This window comes from Canis lupus, chromosome 7 (genome assembly GCF_003254725.2).
Source record: "Canis lupus dingo isolate Sandy chromosome 7, ASM325472v2, whole genome shotgun sequence".
NCBI classification, from domain to species: Eukaryota; Metazoa; Chordata; class Mammalia; order Carnivora; family Canidae; genus Canis; species Canis lupus.
The window spans coordinates 46262855-46284937 of record NC_064249.1 but is presented as its reverse complement, the minus strand read 5'-3'; the positions used below and the strand labels follow the sequence as shown (position 1 = coordinate 46284937).

At 37.1% G+C, this 22083-nt stretch overlaps 1 long non-coding RNA gene across 1 annotated transcript in view; it reads left to right on the top strand.

Moving 5' to 3' along the window:
* Positions 1–17802, top strand: part of LOC112647809 (uncharacterized) — a 35316-nt gene extending 17514 nt beyond the window's left edge. The window contains exons 4-7 of the long non-coding RNA XR_007412057.1: positions 2043–2329; positions 11659–12680; positions 13473–13710; positions 17556–17802. This is a non-coding gene — a long non-coding RNA (uncharacterized LOC112647809). The remainder of the gene's footprint in view (positions 1–2042; positions 2330–11658; positions 12681–13472; positions 13711–17555) is intronic.
* Positions 17803–22083: the final 4281 nt, after the last annotated feature.

Sequence of the window (22083 nt, the reverse complement as noted above, 5' to 3'; positions counted from 1 at the left end):
GTACGTTGAAATTTATCTTCACAAGTGTAATTTCTTTGTTTTTGTTATTGTTTGTTTTCTAATTTATTCTGCTTGGTGTTCTCCGAGCTTCCTGCATCTGTGTTTGGTGTCTGACATTAATATGGGGAAATTCTTATACATTATTGCTTCTGATATCTTTTCTGTTCCTCTCATTCTTTCTTTTTCTGGTTTCCCATTACACATCTGTATGTTAGATATTTTGTAGTTGTCCCATAGTTCTTGGATATCCTCTTCTTCTTCCTCCTCTTCCTTCCTCTCCTACTCCTTCCCTACCCTCTTTCTTCTTCCTACTTTTTCTTTTACAGTATTTATTCCTCTTTTTTCTGTTTAGGAAGTTTCTACTGACATATTCTCAAGTTCAGAGATTATTTCCTCAACCATGTCCAGTCCATTAATGAGCTCATCAAAAGCATTCTTATGTATACTACAGTGGTTTTTATCTCTTGCATTTTTAATCCTGTCTTAGAATTTCCATCTCTCTGGTTATATTATTCATCTGTTCTTGCATACTGTCTGTTAGAGCCCTTAGCATATTAACCATAGTTGTTTTAAATTCCCAGTCTGGTGATCCAATATTCCTGCCATATCTGGCATGATAATCTTTTCTTTTTTTCAAATATCTTTGTTGCACCCATTGAGATGACCATGTGTCCCATAACCACCCCCCTCCCCGCCTTTAATCTATAAAGGTGTAATATGCTGATAGATTTTTCTTATATTAACCCAATTTGAATTTCCAAAATTAAACACAGCTTGTTTGTGATGCATTTTTGTATATAAATTAGATTTTATCACTGATGTTTTATTTAGGATTTTAAATCTATGTTCATGAGGATACTGTTCTTTTAAATTTCTTTTGATAGAACTTTGCAGGTTATCCTTGTCTCATGAAAAGAATAAGAGAAGGAGAGAGGGAAGAGGGGAGAAACAGAAAAAAAAAGGGAGGGAAAGGAAGGGAAAAAAGGGAGAAGGAGGGAGAGTGAGGGAGAGATTTCCTCATTTTATATGAAAATTTTTATGTAACATTGGAATTATTAATTTCTTAAATATTTGGAATAATTCACTGGTAATCTGATCTGATATTAGAGATTTCTTTATGGATAATGTTTCTTTAAAATTCTGTTTAAAAAAATAAATAAATAAATAAAATTCTGTTTAGATTTCGATTTTCCTCTTATGTAATATGTATACTTTTTTCTCCTTAGAAATATTCTTATCTCATTTACATTTTTTGATTTATTGTCATAAATTTGTTTTTAATGTTTTTATATCTTCATCCTAAAGCTGTAGAACTAAATAATGTTACCATTTCCATAATATTGATTTTTGCACTTTATCTTTTTTGTTGTTAGTCTCTCCCAGAAATTTATAATTTAACCTTTTATATAAACCAATTTTTGAGTCTTTAAAAATATCTCCAATATATTTTCTATATTAATTTCTTTGTTAATTTTTATTATTTCTATTTTTTAAAGATTATTTATTTATTTATTCATGAGAGACACCAAGAGAGAGGCAGAGACATAGGCAGAGGGAGAAGCAGGCTCCCTGCAAGGAGTTGGATATGAGACTCCATCCCAGGACCCTGGGGTCACGACCTGAGCCAAAGGCAGATGCTCAACCACTGAGCCATCCAGGTGCCCCTCTTATTCTTTGTTTAGATTCAATTGTTCTTCATATGAATGTTTAGCTCACTGATTTTCGTGTATTCTTTTTTCTTAATATATACGTGTAAGGCTATGAATTTCCCTCGAGTCACAGCTTTAGTGATAACCCATAGGATCTGTTGTATTTTATCATTCAGTTTGCAAATATTTTCTAACTGAAATCATTATTTTTATAAAGCATTTTTCCACTAGCTTAATTCCACTGTCATCAGTGGAATAACATATTCTTTGTGATTTTAACCCATTAACTTTTGTTGAGATTTGCCTTATGGCCTATTTATATTGTCATATTTTAAGACAGATTTCAAATGTATTCTGAATTATTGAGTACAGAAGTCTCTGTATTTCAAACAGATCAGAGAGTGATTACTGGTGTGAGCAAATTGGAGCAGAATCTGCCTGAGTTTGGAATAAGAGAAAAAGCCTGCATCTCAAGGAAGTTTGAATAATAAATCTCTGCATAAAGCTAAAATTCCTGAAGGATGATACATTCACTGAAGAATTAGGAAAATGAAATGCTTGCCCACAAAAACAAAACAAAGCAAGTCAAAAACTAACCAAACAAACAAACAGAAAATAATCCAAAATATTCCTCTTTCAATTATTTTTATATCGAGCAGGAAAACAATTTTTAAAAGGAGGTAAAACAATTTGAAATTAGCCACCATAATTGAATATATTCATATACTATGATGTGGGTAGCCATACTTGTGTATGTGACCAGCTTACCCTTGTTTTCTTAATCTTTTATGTTATCCCCTTTTCCAAAGTGTTTCAGGTTGAACAATACACTAAGTGATCATCCTATTTTAACCCAGGTAAGTAAATATAGAAGTAGATATAGTAGAACAAGAAAAATTCTTGTTCATATGCTCCAGGATAATTCTATGAGAATGCTTCTAGGAGCATTATTTGTGATAGCAAAACCTGAAATCAAACTAAATACACCTATTAGCAGTAGAATGAATAAATAAAATGAGACACGTTTTTAATTCTGGAATAGTATATAGAAATAAAAATAACTAAATATTTACATCCAACAAAAGAATTCTTTTTTTTTTTTTTTTTTTTTTTTTTTTTTTTTTTTAAAGATTTTATTTATTTATTCATGATAGTCACACAGAGGGAGACAGAGAGGCAGAGACACAGGCAGAGGGAGAAGCAGGCTCCATGCATCGGGAGCCCGACGTGGGATTCGATCCCGGGTCTCCAGGATCATGCCCCGGGCCAAAGGCAGGCGCCAAACCGCTGCGCCACCCAGGGATCCCCAACAAAAGAATTCTTTGGGTAAAAGAAGGAAGTGACTGAAATACACATACATTATGTTTCTATTAACATGAAATTTAAGCACAGGCAAATCTATATATTAAGCCATGTGTATATATATGTAGCAAAAGTAACAGATTCAAGAAAATAATTCATGTAAAATTGAAAATAGTCGATATTTCTGGCAAAGAAAAGGGGATTTAAAAGTATAATCTGAGGATTTTGAATGTACTGATTTCTTCTTTAAGATGGATGGAGCTACTGAACAATAATCAGATGTACTCTTTAAAAAAGTATGATATATTTTAAAATTCTAAATTCTGAAAATTTATTAAGAAATATATTATTGATTTTTTTCACCCAATACCTATATTTATGTGTCTTCTTCAGTTGAGATGATAATGCTTTTAGCATTGATTTTAATAGCTCTTGGTGTAGCTGAGATAATAACCTTTCACCCATAAAATGTGTAGGAAATAATTCCCTCCTGCTTATTATTAGCGGAAAGATAAGTTCATAAATATATTTTTGTTTTCTTTAAAACAATACAATTTCTCCCATTATTGTGTCCAATTTTATAAATTTGAATTTAATTGTTTCATCATTCAGAAAAGTGCCAGTTTTACTTCTATACCAATCCTATTACCTGGAATTGAATGGCTTTCTTTGATTATATTTTCACCTTTTGGACTCAAGGACCATTGGTTGCTCATTTGGAAGAGCCTTTTGGGATTAGTCAGAGAAACAACCTTTCTTAAAGACAGCAAACTCAGTCCCAGGTGGACTGTGGGGGAATGTGACTGCCTCTAGGTGCTACAGCCAGTGGGCCACATAGTTGAAAATGGATGCAAGGCTCCTTGACTCCAAGTCAAGCCAGTGAACCATTCCCATGAAGAGCTTTCAATGAGATTGCTTATGCGCTTGCTTAAGATAAAAACAAATACATACATAACTTTAAACTGCCAAGTAAAATAACCCTATACACTATGCTCTTGATATGTGAATGACTGGATGACATATCATGTTAGGAAATAGGGGAACCCTGCATAACTGCTATTTATGCATCAATGATAAACAAAGTTGAATAAATGTATTAGGACTGAGACTGCAGCTCAAAGTTAAAACTGGCCACCAAAGGGAGGAAAATAGCAGGGACTAATATGTTGTGATGAAACAAACCACATGGCCTTACCACACACATCCCACACTATACTGCGTTAATCATTCCTATAGCTTTCATTTTGAGTGGCTACCTTAGCCATCAATGTAATGGGTAGTGGAAGAAATTACATCTTACATTTAATTGTCACGTTGAGCAGCACTGCAATGCAGGCTTTCTTGGAATTTTAATAGAGTGACCTGGCTGGCTTGCCAGCTAATATAAAATCAGCCTTCTAACTACTTTCTTTACTGCTGTCTTGATGACTTCAACTGATAAACTCTTATGACCTTTCTCAATTTAATTCAATTTGTTAGACATTTCAAATGGAATTTTTTTACACAAATTAATGGTAAATGAGGGATTCCCCCCCTCACCAGCCACCCGCTCTCTTTCCTCCAGGAAAGATTACAATAGATGAATTGGAATATAACGGGCTAAAATTGCATAAATGTTCAGCATTAAGTCATGCAAGGCAGCATGCAATTTTATAGCACAAAATATTTCCCAAATTGTTGATCTGGGGTGAATAACTAAAACAAAATTTGAGGTTATTCTTGTGTTTGATGGAAAATTAAATTCTGTGGTTGATAATATGGCCTTTCAGTTCAGACAGACATGGGTTTGAGTCCTGGTATGCTATTTAGCAACTGTGTTCTAAGTAGACAAGTTGTTCAGCATCTCCAAATGCCACTTTACTTAACATGAAAATGAGAGTCATAATGCCTATATCATATAACGATTATAAGAATTTAATGAGAAAATGTACATAAAGCACCTAGCATGGTGTCTGGCACATAAAAGTGCTCAATAACTGGCTCATATTTCTGCTTTCCACTGTTACACCCCATCAAAATCTATCTCCCAGAATCTGCATCTCCTGCTGTCCCAAGGTTCTTCATTTCAGCCAGATGTTCTTAGGTAATACCGGGTTTAATTAGTCAGGCTGGGATAGGTTCCTGTGCAAATAAATCCTACAGCAGCCCTGAGTCTCACAGAGGTAAGGATTAGTGTAGTTTTGTAGGTCTCTGACTCTGGTTCCTGTGGACACCTGGAAGCAGCATTAAGGCAAAGCCACTCAATTCCAGAGCCTTCAAATGTTTTCTTTTTTTTTTTTTTTTTCTTTTTCCAAAGTTAAATTAGGGGAATCAGATCTATTTATAGCTGATGCTACCAGGGTGACCATGGACTTGTCTTACAACAACTCTAATTCTAAAAGAATACCTCCTAATTGTCCGTAGCTTGGACAGCATGGCTAAGCTTACCCAATTCGATTTGGAATAATTCTTTTTTCCCCCAAATTTGGAGCCATGCTATACCTAAAAGGACTACTTGGTATAGTTAGATGACCTATCACCCATTCCATGCCAGGAGAAAGAATGCTGGTCATGTTCCACAGCTGAAGAGGAACAATTAGCATAGTAATCACGTTTGTATACTGCTTCCTCTTGCTAGCCTTAGTTACTCTACCCTGGCCAAAAGTTTGAATTATGGGCCTTCCTCCTTTAAAATAAATAAATAAATATATATATATATATATATATAATTTATTCATGAGAGAGAGAGAGAGAGAGGCAGAGACACAAGCAGAGGGAGAAGCAGGCTCCATGCAGGGAGCCCGATGTGGGACTTGATCCCGGGACCCCTGGATCACGCCCTGGGCCGAAGGCAGGTGCTCAACCACTGAGCCACCCAGGGATCTCTGGGCCTTCCTCCTTGATACGAGATAGGACTTATAAAATACCAAAGCTATTGATCATGAAAACAAAGTTTTGAGTGAGAAAACTGGAAATGTGGTTCTTAATTTAATTAAGGAAAATTTAATTCTCCATATTTGTCTTTAACCATATCAAGTGGAGAAATGTGTAAGAGGTGAGATATTCCTACCTCAATAAGTATGCTCATGGTCACTTCTCCAGTGATCCCAAACACCCTCACACTCCACACCACACACCTTGCCCCTCTTTTTTCCAATCCCATTCTTCACTTAAACACTTCTCTCTACTAAGCCCAATGAATGCCTCAAACATGCAGCAAGCCGGTGCTATTAGAATCCCTTAGTTTTCTCCACTAAAAATAGCAGACACATAAACTCCCTAATTCCCCATTGCCACTAATGGAATTCCAGCCTCAAAGATTTTAACAGTTCTCTCCTCTTCAATCCAAGCTACTGAAATGCCTCCTGCTCTGCCAGCTCAGGTGTCATTATTTGGGAAATATTACTTCTCAACATTTTCTTTTTCCAGTTGTTTGCTTTTTTCATTATTTGCAGTTCAGCAGCTATTAAGATCCAGTGCTGCGGAAAACAACAATAACAACAAAAGAGCCGCTTAATAACTAAACTTAAAAACCAAACTAGTCAGCAGCGAACAATGCCTTGTCAACATTTCTAAATGGAGCAGAAAGAAGGCGAGCCAAAAGGACAGAGAGAGGGCAAAAGAGAGAAAGGGATGCTTCCTGATGGATGAGTATGCATAAGTGCTTCAGATAATGGCTATGAGGTACAGCCTACAGCACATTAAAGGGGAGGAGGAGAGGAAAACAGTGAATGGCTTTGGAAGGGGACCCCAGGTCTATGATATGGACAGATAGATGCAAACATTGGTGAATGCTGAAGTCAGTACAGGCTTTCAGCACTATCCAAAAGTAGACTGTTCTTATGAAACCTCTCTTAGGCTGAAATGGTGTAAAGTGAACAGGCACTTGCCATCAATTTACATGGAAAAAACTTTTGAGCATTCTCAGGACCAAAAAGTAACCTCTTGGGCTTTTCCGATACCTTGGGACACCTCTTGCTAATGGGTGCACAAAATAAATTGAGATAAAGCGCGGATACTCACAGTTCAAAGCTCTGGCAGCTAATGCTGAGATGCTGAATGTTCTTCCCATGGAAGAAGCTTGGCAGAGCCAACCTTGCTGCTCGGAGTGTGTACTGCCCTCTGTACTGGCTTGCTGCAGAATAAACACCGAACGCTATTTTTGCTGTTCCTCTTTTTTTCATAAAAGCCGAAATTTTCTTCTTATTCCTTTCAGTTAGCAGAAACAGGTACTAATGGAGGTCTTTCATAAAAGTAGAGTGGCATAATACAAATTTTTGGAAAGTGGGGGTTATCTCCAGTATTTTGCCGGGCTACCCCTTACAAATAGCCTTTAATTCAAGGTTCTTCCCCCATCTGAACATCCCACCTCCCTTCTTTGTCCTCTTCCCACAAAACTTTGCCCTCAGATATGAAATTTATCCCCCAGCAGATGAAAGCTTAACATCTTCTCCCTCTGAAGGATATTTACAGGGATAGCAGACACTCTCAGAAACCTCAGAGCCTTCCTAGTCCAAAGTAAAACACAACAGATTTCAAGGAGGAGGAGATATTTTGGGCCTACGAGTTTTCTAGTCCCTATCAAACCATTACTCCCTATAGACATCTGTCTAATAAGTTATGTATTCTTAAATGGACTTCTTTCATGTTTTATATTTTAAGAGAAAAAGATAGAGACAACTGTAATGTCAGTTTCGGGATTAGGATCCATCTCCAATTTCCTCTGAATGGTAGGATGGGGGTGGGGGTGGGAAACCCTTCCTCTGTCTTAATGTTAGAGCTCCAGTCAATTTGAGTGGGTCAAATAGACCACTCACATTCTCAACAAGTAACAATCATCTCTTCTTCTGAGGCAGTTATTCACTGTCTCATCTAAAATAAGTGATTAAAAATTGTGATTTCTTACACTTTACAAAGGAGGTGTCAAACTTCAGCCTCTCACCATGGTTTTACAAAGCTGTGTTGAAGAATAAAGTTTCGTGTATTCAACTTGGTTCTCCACCATTATCCTGAAATCATCAAATCAATGCTAGAATAGAAGCTTGCAAGAATAAGTTCCCCAAACAGTATTCTGTGGTTCTACTGACATTGTCTAATAGTTTTAATTCAGTCTCCTCAGCCTTTCCCCCCACAGCCCTGCCAATTTTCCCCCAGACTACCCAATTTTTTGCTACCCCTAAAATGGATTCCTGACAAATTAAACTGTCTTACCACCCTACTGTCAGTTCCCAAAAAATCTAATTAAAAAATGCCACCTTTCTGAAAACTATGATCAAAACTTACTTCCAGTAGGACTCCTCATCTGCATTTATCCCATATACTTTATTTACTACCTTGTCAACAAAGTACCTTACTGGCCATCTTTAGTTGATCCTGACTATATGGCATCTTTACATGGATATTTAATAAAGATAATAAACATGTCATTTCAAAAACCATTCACCTTCTCCTCAGTTTAATCATATAATTCCAATATGAAGTTCTAAAATAGGCAAAAGGAGTTTACAGTGGGTAAAAAAATAGTGTGGTTGTTTCTGGAGGTGTGATTTGTATACTGGGAAGAAGGATAGGAAATTTTCTAAAGCAATGGTCAATGTTTTGATAAGAGTTTAGATTATATAGATGCATACAATTACCAAATCCCAGTAAACATACACTTAAGATTACTGCATTTCATTGTAAATTTACAAAATCAATTGATTTACAACCTTTCACACCTGTTTTTCTCTTAGTAATTCTCAGTATTTTTTTTTAAATATTTTATTTATTTATTCATTAGAGACACAGAGAAAGAGGCAGAGACATAGGTAGAGGGAGAATCAGACTTCTTGCAGGGAGCCCAATGTGGGACTCGATCCTGGGACTCCAAGTTCAAGCCCTGAGCCCAAGGCAGATGCTCAACCACTGAGCCACCCAGGCATCCCAGTAATTCTTAGTCTTATAAAACTTCATCATTCACTCTTTCACTCAGAGTCAAATCTTGGGTTCATCTTTGGTTTACATTCTATCAACAAATCCTGTTGGCTCTAACTTCAAAATATTATTGAACTTAAGTTTTGTATTACTAGTATCCTTGTCCAAGCCACCATCAACTCATCCATGGACCACTATAGGTCCTCTAACTGGTCTATTTGCTCCCATTCTTGTTCTTAATTTCTCCCCCAGCCTCATTACCTAGTCTCTAGTTTTTTAATACCTATATTGAACCATATAAAGCATAAATCTAATAATGGATCTTCTATTTTCCAGTGGTTTCTCATCATAATTAGAATGAAATAAGGGCAGCCCTGTTAGCCCAGTGGTTTGGAGCCCCCTTTGGCCCAGGACATGATCATGGAGACCCAGCATAGAGTCCCACATCGGGCTCCCTGCATGGAGCCTGCTTCTCCCTCCGCCTGTGTCTCTGCCTCTCTCTCTCTCTCTCTCTCTCTCCTCTCTCTCTCATGAATAAATAAATAATATATTTTTTAAAAATAGAATGAAATAAAAACTCAACACCAAAAAAAACCCCAAAATAATCCAGTCAAGAAATGGGCAGAAAATATGAACAGACATTTCTCCAAAGAAGACCTACAAATGGCCAACAGCCATATGAAAAAATGCTCCACATCACTTGTCATCAGGGTAATACAAATCAAAACTACAATGAGATACCACTTTACACAAGTTAGAATGGCTAACATTCAATTCAATTCAATTCAATTCAATTCAATTTCAATTCAGGAAATAACAAGTGTTGGCGAGGACGTGGAGAAAGGGGAACCCTCCTGCACTGTTGGTGAGAATGCAAGCTGATACAGCCACTCTGGAAAACAGTGTGGAGGTTCCTCAAGAAGTTAAAAATAGAGTTAATCTATGACCCCACAATGCACTACTGGGTATTTACCCCAAAGATACAGGTGTAGTGAAACAAAGGGGCACCTACACCCCAATGTTCATAGCAACAACAATGTCCACAATACCCAAACTCTGGAAGGAACTAAGATGTCCTTTGACAGATGAATGGATAAATAAAATGTGGTCTATATATACACAATAGACTACTACTTAGCCATCAGAAAGGATGAATATCTACCATTTATATCGATATGGATGCAACTAGAGTGTATTATGCTGAGTAAAGTAAATCAATCAGAGAGAGACTGTTATCATATGGTTTTATTCATATGCAGAATATAAGAAACAGTGCAGAGGATCATAACTGAATGGAGGGAAAACTGAATGGGAAGAAGTCAAGGAGTATGACACACCATGAGACTCTTAACTTGGGGAGACGAACTGAGGGTTGCTGAAGGGGAGATGGGTGGGGGGAATAGGGTAACTGAGTGATGGGCATTAAGGAGGGCACATGATGTGATGAGCACTGGGTATTATATGCAACCGATAAATTATTGAAAACTACATCTGAAACTAATGATGTACTATATGTTAGCTAATTGAATTTAAATAAAAAATATAATTAAATAAAAATTAAATATATCTGCCCCCATGGATTACAAGGTACTAAATTATCTGACTCCTGCCGAACTCTCTAAACTTATTTCCAACCTCCTTCTCCCTCCCTCTTTCCACTCTTGACATGCTGGCCTCCCTGATATTCCATGAAGCACATCTCCACCTCTCTACCTAAAGTATACTTTTCCAGATAATACCACACCTCACTCCCTCACTTCAATCAAGGCTCCATTTAATTTTAACTCTCAGGAGAGGTCTTCTTGATGATTCTCTCTAAATGAGTACTCCTATTACTCTAACTTTTTCCTATTTTGTTTTCATAGCACTCATTACTCTCTCACTCTCTCATACACATACACACACACACACACACACGCACACACACACTAGAGATAGAGATGGAGATAGATAATATTTAGGTTTAGAGAAGCAAAACCAATACGATGGAAAGAGAGATTAATATTGTAAGGAACTGGCTCATACAATTATAGAGGCTGAAAGGTACCCTGATCTGCTGTATGGAAGCTGGAAATCCATGAAAGCCTATGGTGTAATTCAGTTCGTCTGAAGAACTGAGAACCAGGGAAGCTGATGTTATAAATAGATTCCAGTCCTGATTTGAAACTGTGAGAACCAGGAGCTCCAAAGGCAGGATAAGGTTAATATCCTAGTTTCAGTAATCAGGCAAGAAAAAAATAAATAAGTTCCTTTTTCCCTTTGCCTTTTGTTCTACCCATGTCTGCAATAGATTGGATGATACCCACTCACATTGAGAAGGGCAATCTGTTTCACTGAATCTACTGATTCAAATGCTAATGTCATCTAGAAACAGACACAGCTAGAAATAATGTTTAATCTGAGCACCCTGTGGCCAATCAAGTTGACACATAAAATTAACCATAGAGTGTATTGAAGTCAAACCTTATTTTGTTTGCTGCAATTCTGCTATTACAACTCCTGGAACATAATAAGTGATCAAGAAATACCTCTTAATAAATAACAAGCTTTTCAGTAATGGATGTTTTTTAAAACTTTCTGTGATGGTCTAAGATGGCCACCACCAATCCCTTTCTTCTACATAAATGCATATTCCTATTTCTATCAAAAGAAGCCTAATCTTTATCCATTTAAACCTATACTGTCCTTAGTAACTTGCCTTGATCAATAGAATGCAGAAAAAGTGACACTCTGAGAATTCCAATGGTAGATTATAAGAAGTGTTGTGGCTTCTATCTGATTATCTTGGAACACTCACTTTTGACTCTCTTTTTAGAAACCTAGCCATTATACTGAAGGTCAAGTTGCCAAAAGAGACCACATGTACACTATCCAGTTGACAGTCCAGTTGACAGCCCAAGCTGACAGCTAACATCAGCCAACAGCCCTATGAATAAGCCATCGTGGATGCTCAGCTAATCAATCCTTCAGATAACTTCAGGCCTAACCATCATTTGATGATAACTGCATGAAAGATCCTAAACAACAGTCTCATAGCTGAGCCCAGTCAACCCATAAAATCATGACAGCTATTGTTTTAAGCTACTGAGTTTTGGGAATATTTTGCTGTGCAGCAGTAGAAACCAGAACACTCTTTAAACTATACTATTCTTTCAAATGTTTATCTCAGTATGTTTTGTAATTGTAGACCTCAGTATGTAAATACACTGACTCAGTGATGTTCTTTACATCTTCAAACGATGCCTGTGAACGTTAACTACCAGACAGGTCGCATCATCCTCCATGCACCTATTATAATATTGGTATTTGTGGAGGCACAAATACCAATATTATAATAGGACTTAAAATATCTGAATGTACTTATGGGGGGGATAGAGAAAAAAATGACCCCCAAAACAGACAAAAAGCAAAGGAGAAAACAAGCTGACTTTGGTCAAAATCTCTCAGGTCACCAAAAACCAGCTTCATAGTTAGAAGGACCAAAATCCAGGCCTACCCAGGGACTGATATAGGTGCTTGGAATTCTATAACAATGATTTGTGAGATCATAGCAAGAAATGAGCCCATTATGTGCTGAGAGCTAATGCTCAGTGGTTTTTTTCACTTTCTGATCTAAGAACTTTTAAAAAAAGAAGAAGAGGAGGGGGCAAAGAGCTTTTTGTTCATATGGGTTACAGTGATTGATATTTACCTTACTAGAAATCAAAACCTATAGAATGCTTTAAAAGAAAAAAAAAAAGATGATCACTGAAAACTGAAAATGTAGTTCAGTGGGGAGACAGATCTGTTTTGGCAACAACAAAGGAAACCTTTTGAAAGACTTGAACCTTGTGACAGGTATTGGAAGATAGGTGAAATCTGATTAGGCAGAGCAGATACAAAGGGTAACTTGAGGCGATGTCTCGGAAAGACATAGATTGAGAATGGTACATGCAAGATTGGCAAAGGAAGTTTTGTTTCTTAGAGCACTGAGTGAGGCTGGAAAATAAGAGAAGCCAGGTCTGGAAAAGAGGCTTGAAGTTTAATCAGTTATTGAGTAGTAATGTGTTCTTCTTCCTAGAGGGTGCTTATAAATCCCATTTGGCCAACTTTAGAGTTAGTATAGGATATTGGTTGAGTATACATATCCTGCAATCAGACTGCCAAGGTTTCAATCCAAGCTCCCACATTTGGTAGTTGTGTTGCTTTGGGCAGATTACTTAGCCTCTCTGTGTCTCAAGTCACTGTCTCTAAAGCATAACAGTAACAGTGACCCTGTAAGGTTGTTGTGGGAATTGCATATAACATATCTATAACAAGGCCTGGCTATACTGTAGATCCCTGATGAATTTTAGTTAATACTATGTCAATATTGTGCCAGGAAGGGAAATATTTGTAATGAAGTCATTATTTTGCCCTCTATGTCATAGTCTAAAGTCTTGTTTAGTTTATTGTCAACTAAAACATGTTGTATTTTTCAAACAACTTGGAGCAGCATCTTTGTTTATTAAGCCAATAATTTTGATAACTGGATAATTCTACTTTACTGCCCATCTTCATTATAAAAGAATACCCTAGATAGTAATCATTTATGTTTTTCTAACAATGGATATGTAAAGCTAAAATTTACAAATGTTTTCCACGTGTCAGGCATTATTCTATATGTGTTTCATGTGATGTTCATGACAACCTCACAAACTGCAAGAATGGATCATCAGGTTTGATCTTGTAACCAAAAGCTGTGCAAGTACCAAGATCTGTGTTATCTGAAAACACCAGCAGCAAAAGAATAGTGGCATCTGATCTCACAGATTTTATTTTCTAGTATCTGGTTCTTTCATTGGAGAGTCAGAAGAACTCTTAGCCATCCAACACTTTCATTTTATGGGTGAGTAAACACAAGTTCATGAACTTAATGTCATGAAAGGCAAATGTTCTTTCCACTCCTGTGCTTTGCTGTGAAATGTATTTGAGGACTCATTCATGAAGATCGTTTTATCTGGTATTTGGAGATAATAGTAATTTAATGAAGTCAATGAAGCCTCCAAAAAAAAATTTTTTTTTGTCTTTTGAGGGATTTCAGAACCCTGAATAGCAGCACATCTCTTCTATCTTCTTCCCACCTTCTCCTTAGCCACCCCCATCCCATCTCCCTCCAATGTTCTGCACATTAACTTCATCACCACCTTACCAAACCTGTCACCAGATTTTGGAGATCTCCTTCTGAAATCTATACTAATGTACACTTACTGGGAAATAATCCTTCAGAAAAATAGTATGAATGTATAATTACTTAGACATTTTTAAAAAGTATGCTAAAGATTGCAAACTCTTGGAATTAGGGTAATTCAGTTCAGAACCTGTCTCCAACTCATTTTACAAAGTGACAATGTAGTTGCTAGTGGTTATTATAATAATTTTTTAACTATTTCAGATCCTTCCTGATTTTCCTAAAAAATATAAATCCTACTTAAAAAGTACCCAATAATTATTTTATCAACTTTCAAAAAGTTTGACTGGAAAACCTGGCAAGGCTCTTAGGAATTCATCTCGCCATGTCAGTCTCACCAAAGAGATGCTCACGGAGTCAGTAAGCCTGATTGTAGATGGGGCCTCTCTTAGCCTCTTAGTGTGATCCCCAAACCAGAGCCTAAGACGAAGGCTTGCATGAGGATAGTATGTAGGGAATAAAGCAGATAATAATGAATATCAATGAGGAGAAAGGCAATAAAGGATGCATTGAGTTGGCCATCACAAGGACACTCCCTCAGTCACAAACCTACAGGAGCTTTGAAGGAGCCTCAAAAATTACTTTCAGAATCATCTTCCAGAAGACAAAAGGAACTTTCAGGTTGCGTACCCTGAGTGCCAGTCAGGGTCATGCAAGCATGTTCTAATGTAAGAGAAGTCCCAGGGCAAGAAGGAAGGGGTACTCAGCAGAGCCCCAAGGAATTATACCTACTTTAAGCTGAGCAAACCCGACATGCCCCTGAAGCAGAGGCTGGTGTTTGAATTAGGACCAAGAGGATTTGTACTGGAGCACAAAAGGAGTGTGATACAGGATCTTAGAGATATTCTAGCTGAACTTGACCTTTTTATGGGAGAGGAAACTGCAGGCCAAAGAGCAGTGATTTGCCCAACATCTCATACGTCATTAACAATAGCAACAGGGCTAAGACAAATGTTAGTAACTCCTAAGCCAGTGTTGTCTGCTGCCCATTTTCTCCTTGCTGGTGAAACAACAACAAAAAAATCACAAATCTACGTTCACTATGTTCTTTTTAGATGTAAGTTTTTTAAAATGAATTTTCAGTTCCTCTGGAAATGACCAGAACTCTTTCATGAGTCTCTGACTAGGTACCAGGTAGTATATAGGGGCCATAATCTACTCTGCCGTGTAAGGTGAAATGATAAGACATCAGGTCCTCCTGTGGAAATGATTTCTACTAGCTCCATGTTCCACCTAAGGGTGTGGGTTCTGAGGCCGACTGTGTGAGTTTAACTTCTAGCTCTACCCTTTACTACAGGGAACTTGGTGAAACTAGTTCACTTCTTTAAGTTTCAGATTTCTCATCTTTAAGAACCAAAGGGCCAGTGTGGGGGTTAAATTAGATATCACATTTCAAGTATGTGAGACTGTGGATAGAAAGATTTCACAAATATTGTTCTAAAGAACTCCAAGTAACTAGAGTAGGCGTAGACCAAAATTTCAACAGTATCAGCTGCTTACAGATACCTTAGATTGTGTAGAATATTATCCACAGTATGATTTTTACACGCATTTCCTACAAATGTTCCTACATACATCTTACATCAGTTTCCTTGATTTATGCCAAAGTGATTATTATCACTTTGATAGTGATAGATTTCTAATCTTCTGCCTCTCTGAGGTATTCTTTCTCTTCCACCTTGAAAGCCTCCTGATTATTCTCTCTGCTGATTTAAATCTCACTGGTCTCCATGTCTAACACAGAGATCCACCTCTCACTGAATGACTACATCGCATAGGCTGGCCTAGAACAGGGACATAATAGATGCATGGGCACTAAATTAGCTGGATGATAAATGTCTCCTTGAGCATTACACTATTTTGAAACTTCGGATAACCTAGTTGAGCCAGCGAGGGAGCAAGAGCAAGTCGTCTTTTCCCCAAACACTCAATGATCTCCTCTAATAGACAAAGCACCAGGTGAGGCCCTGGGAATATTGCACTGAGTGAAAGAAAACTTACTCTGTAATCTTATGGTAGTTATAATAGACATATAGAGTAGCCAACCAATGGCCACAGCAAAACTGATCCATGTCTAAAAGCGTGGTAAGTGTGCGAGAGAAAAAAATACAGTGTTGTAACAGCAGAAAACTAGAGGAAGGAGTGGTTTTGAGTTGTCCAGGGAGGTCAGTGCATGTGAGACCTGAAACATAACTCCAAGGTAATCAGACGGGCATGTGTTGGAAGGGATCGAAAAGAGGGTACAGGAAAGAAAACAATAGGTGAAGGAAATGATATATTTACAAGACCTTATGAGTGGAAAGACCTTATTTTGAGGAACAGTTAAAAGAAACCCAGTGGGACCTGGTGAGACTGGGGCACAGAAATCAAAGGAAAATATGGCATGCTTGATAAGGCCTCAAAGTGATTTGAATAGCAATTCTGAAAGCACATTTTACCATAACATATCCATCAATCTCCCCATTACATGCAAGATATCAATATTTATTTCAATGCATTATGACTGTCCATAGAGAAATCATGAATATTCAGTGGCATTGTTTGGGTGGAATGCTCTCCAAAAGTCAATGATAATAGCAGGTGTAGTTTTAAAGTATTGATCATTCCTTCTTGTTAGAATTTATTACAATGTATAAATCTTAAAGTTTCTAATTTTTACCTCTAGCATGAAGGTATGCACACACACACAGTGTATATATATATATATATATATTCTATTCTTTCTATCTATCCACGGAGAGAGATATCTACTTTCTTTATCTCTGCATATATACATACATACATATCTATATATACACACATACATACAGCTGACCCAGTAAATAATGTAGCGGTTCAGGGTGCCCACCCCCTATACAGTCAAAAATCTGCAATATAACTTTTGACTCCCCGGGAACTTAACTACTAATAGCCTATTGTTGACCTTAAACTTACTGATAACATAAACAGTGAATATATATTTTGTGCATGCATTATATGATGAATTTTTAAAACAAAGTAAGCTAGAGAAAAGAAAAAGTCATCAAGAAAAACAAGGAAGAAAAAATACATTTATAGCACTGTATTTATCTAAACAAATCTGCATGGAAGCGGACCCACAGAACTCAAACTTATGTTGTTTAAGAGTCAACTATATATACAGAGAAATATATATATATATATATATATATATATATATATGTATGTATATATACACATGCATATATGTAATTGGTATATATGTAGTATATATATTTAGTATTATATATATAGCTCTACTTCTTACTACTATATATACTGGAAACATTAATTTAAACCCTAAAAACTAAGATTTGAGGGGCATTTGTATTTTAAGTCAATTTCTTATTTAAGAATTCATTTAATAGAATTTTACCAGAAATTTGGCATTCCAATAGTAATTAAGAAAACAAGGCTTGTAGACAAGTACACAGCTAGTAAGTAGCAAAAGTGGAGTGAAAACCTAGATCATGACTTCTCAACCACTGTTTATTTCATCGCCCTAGAAAGCTATAGAAGCTTGCTGACTCCAGATCATTTAAATGACAGTCAAGAAATGCTACAGCCACTCCCCTGGAACCACTGGAGTAAGGAACAAAAGCAAAGTTTTGAGCATCTAACTTCCTTTTACTAAGTCTCCTAATGCAACAATTATCTGTGAGCACACCAACATGTACGGGAGGAGTAAGGTGCCTGTACACCCAACATACCAAGGCTTGAAGCTTAGATAAACAGTTTTATGAAATTCCTCCACTAGTTTGATCAAAAGCATTCTCTTTCCTAAGAAAGCATGATAGAATTAATATGAGTGAATGTTACAGTAAGAATAATCTTGAACCTAACATATTTTAAATAAGTTACCTGTGACACACTCACAGGATATAACAGCACATCAATATGTCCTGAGAGCTCAGTTGAGAATTTCTACTTTAAATACCTCTTCTCACTTCCCTTCAACCCCTTCAACCTTACCCTTCAACCCCTCAATTTCCTTGTTTTCTTCCCTCTCGTGTCCTGCCTCTGCAGATGATTCTATGTGTCCTAATTATCATAGGAAAGAGAAAGAAGAGCCAAGTATTTACAAAAATGCTTACTTTTCTCTTCAAGATGGGCATGCAAGTACGAACTAGACATACTGAGAGGAGCAAGCCATCTGCAGCCTTGGAAAAAATGTGAACCTTCCCTGGCCCAACAGTGTGTGTGTGTGTGTGTGTGTGAGAGAGAGAGAGAGAGAGAGAGAGAGAGAGAGAGAGACTGACACCAACTAAATAAACTCCCCACCTACTACATTTCTGGTAAGGGAGCCCATTTGAAAAGCCCTTTCAAGCATAGAAAAGGTGAGGCAGGGGGCAGACAGGCAGGAGAAGGTTATTTTGAGGGCTGGTTTAATTTATGGGGTTTATTTGTATCCTCTATCGTTCAGCGGGAAACCTTGTAAATGATGTTTGCATGCACTAAACTGTGATAACTGAACTGATGAGTTAAAGACTTGACTGAACATTTAATGTTGCTTATTAAATAATTATGACGAGGTTTGATGAATGGCCCTGATTCTCTGAACTTCCAACTGAGATTTTCAGCATGAGTTTCATTAGACAGACATGGATGGAGCCTGCTGCAACCCAGCTGCAAATGAGCTTGCAAAACATTTGAACTGGAAGCCTTCAAAAGTGAATAATTCAACTGTCTTAGTCTATCTTCTTTGGTCCCCACACTAGCATTTCATTTTCATTTGATGATGGAGTGGAAGCAAATTATGCTATGTCTATGGGGCTTTCTGAAGTATCATTGCAAGATATCTCCATATGTACTTAATGAAAAATTAATCTGTATTCTTTGGGAAAGGGAAAAAAAGCTATTCAACTTAAAAATACATCTTATTCTGAGATGTCAATCACCTATCTTCCATGAATACTGCAGTGATGTGTGGCCAATATAGGTGAGAGATGAGAAACATTAGGATTTATTGAAGCCAGTGAACTTGTTCAGTGTCTGAGCCAGAGTCATTTGTTGTAATGACATGTGTCATGCACTTTTGAAACTCCTCCATGCACTAGTGTAAGAGCTCATTAGACCATCCAAAAATTTAATTTCAAATAAGAGAGCATTGCAAATCTGGGATTTTTGTCCCATATCCTCAACCTTCCAAGTAGCTGTCTCTATTTTTGATGGCAGATTCAATTTATGTATCTGTAGAGAATTCACATTTGTGCTTTATTTGATGATTTTTTTTAATATAAAGACAAGCTGAAACTCTACTCCACATTGAGAAGAAAGTAGTCTGCAGTGAAATGAAAGGAAACCTGGTACTGGAGAGAAGTGGGTTGGATTCAGAGGGTCACTAGAGGTAGTAATTAAAGGCAAGAGATCTGGACCTCACCTACCTGTGTCTAAATCCTAATTCTGGCACCACTAGCTGCAGAACAAAACACATGCCTGGAAGTCAAGAATCCCTGAGCTCCAGTTCTGTTTTTGGACTGGCCAAAACTGCATCTGGAAAGTCATTTAAAGTTTTTCATCTCGGGCCTCCTGGGGGGGGGCTCAGTGGTTAAGCATCTGCTTTCGGCTCAAGTTGTGATCCTGTGGTCCTGGGATCGATTCCCACATCTGGCTCCCCGTGGGGAGCCTGCTTCTCCCTCTGCCTGTGTCTCTGCCTCTCTCTGTGTGTCTCTCATTAATAAATAAATAAAATCTTTAAAAAAATAAAATAAAGTTTTTGGTCTCAGTTGCTTCATCTGGAAAATAAAGATTTTTAGACCCTATATGCACATTCATACTTAAAAACATTTGATTAGTTAGCAAGTAGATGTCTAGAACTAATTTCACATGTAATCACAAGTATATTTAATTGCTCTGTAAACGTATAATATTTTGAAAAAATAATTTAATATATTTTAATGTAGGATCTCAAGGTGTAGTGTTGCTTATGATTTGCTGGGCTTCTAGTGCTGAGTGGCTCAGTCAGTTGGGTGTCTGCCTTTGGTTCAGGCCATGATCCTGGGGTCCTGAGATCAAGCCCTGCATCAGGCTCCTTGCTCAGAAGGGAGTCTGCTTCTCACTCTCCTTCCATGTTCTCTCTTTATCTCTCTCTAATAAATAAACAAATAAATCTTTTTTTTCAATGAAAAAGAAAAAGAAAGGTTAGTCTGCCTTATCCTGAATTTCTGTCTCTTAAATTAAAAAAAAAAATGAACAAGGTATCTAAATTAAATGTCTTTTTATACTAATCCAAAAATAGCTTGAAAGTGTTTTAAAAGTGACAGAGAAAAATAAATAAATAAAAATGACAGAGAAACACTAGAGGTCATAACTTGTAACTGACCATGTCTCCAGATACAACCATGGTTTGACCTTGACATTGTTCAAGCATTTCTCCTTAGACCCATCTCTAATGGGCAGATTTTTTTCCTTTGTTAATTAACCACTGATCTTAGAGAAGAAAGGGGGTAAAGTAGAGGCAAGGCTGGTATAAAGGGATCAAACAGTGAATAAGGATGCACCATATCTTTGTTCACATATTTGGTCCAGAGAACCTAAAGACATAATTCTGGTGCCAGAATTAGGATTTAGACACAGGTAGGTGAGGTCCAGGTTCATGTCTCTCCCAAAAGTTCACATTTTCTCCTTATAATTATTATTCTGAATTTTCATGTGGAATAGCTTCTCACCTTTGATATTTTTGCATGTATTTTTATTGACTGTACAAGTCTACGTAGATAATGGACTTATATATAGAGAGAGATTCCATGAATAAGAAAATAAACTAAAAACTTGAGTCTCATAAGGGTCCTTAGCAAAGAGGAAAAGAACTTTCAGCCTTCATTGATGGAAGGATGCTAATTGACCCCTTCCTGCACTGCACGGAGAGCCAGTAGTGCATACTTGGTTATTGGCCTGTCATCTGGTCTTCTCTAACAAGTTACATTTTTCCCTACCCTTTTTAAGTTCCTAAAAGAGAAAATCCAGGAGCCCTAAACTAAGGATTCAAATTTAACTGTTGCCCCAATCCCATGATCAAAGCAATATTCTAGCAAGTCTGTCTAATCTTCTGCATTTGCTCTTAGCTGAAAAATTAATCTCCCTGACACTCTGCCCCCAATATTTTATTTTTCTAGACTTCTGAGTTCTCTGGCATCCAGCTCTAAGATTAAATAATGGCTTCCTAGAATAACTCATGTGTTCTTTACATTTCTGCTTCCCAGAAACTGTCTCTCCTGTTCCAAATATATGGCCATTGTGACCTGTTTTGGGTTCTATAATAGCTCCAATCACTTCACCTTGTTGGGGATAATTGATAAATAACTGGAACAAGCAGATACCTAAAAAGGGGAGGGGGAACTATGGAATGTTCAGTTAAAAAATATTGAAAATAGTGGATTTTACAAACCATCTAAAAACTAGATTTTTGTGGTATTCAGAAAGCAATTAACAGGTCATTTATTAAAGTAATTTGGCAATAAAAGGAAGCATGTCAGTTTTCAGGACAGGGTAATCTCAGTCACAATGTAATGGCACAAGGTGAGCTGCTGTCAGTGACTGGTGGTCCCTGCACACACTGGGAAGACAGACTTTTCTGCAGCTCAGGTGTTTCTTCATAAGAAAGATTCCCCCAAAAGCCAGCAAGGACTTCCAAAGTTGAGGAAGAGAAAGGAAAACCATATGAAGGTAAAGTTGCAGGTTGGTCTGCACACCAAATTTCTGGGCCATATTTGTCTGGGATGTGGGCCTAACTTCAGCTGATAGTTTTTCTTTATATTCACTGTCATATTCTAGACTCCAGGAATTTCATTTTCTCCATGGCCATCCATGCTCCTCCTTCCTAACAAATACCTATTCCTAAATTGTTCCCAAAGTGCCACAGATTTTTCTTTTCCAACCATTTTAACAAATATTTTTTACTCTCATAAGAGAAAAAAATTTGGTGAAAAATAGCATTTACAAACGGACAAAGATTTAGATGTGGACAAATAATATAAGCAAATCATAAATTAGGCAAGTGATCTTTTATAACAAGTAAGTTAAGTCCTGTGGGCT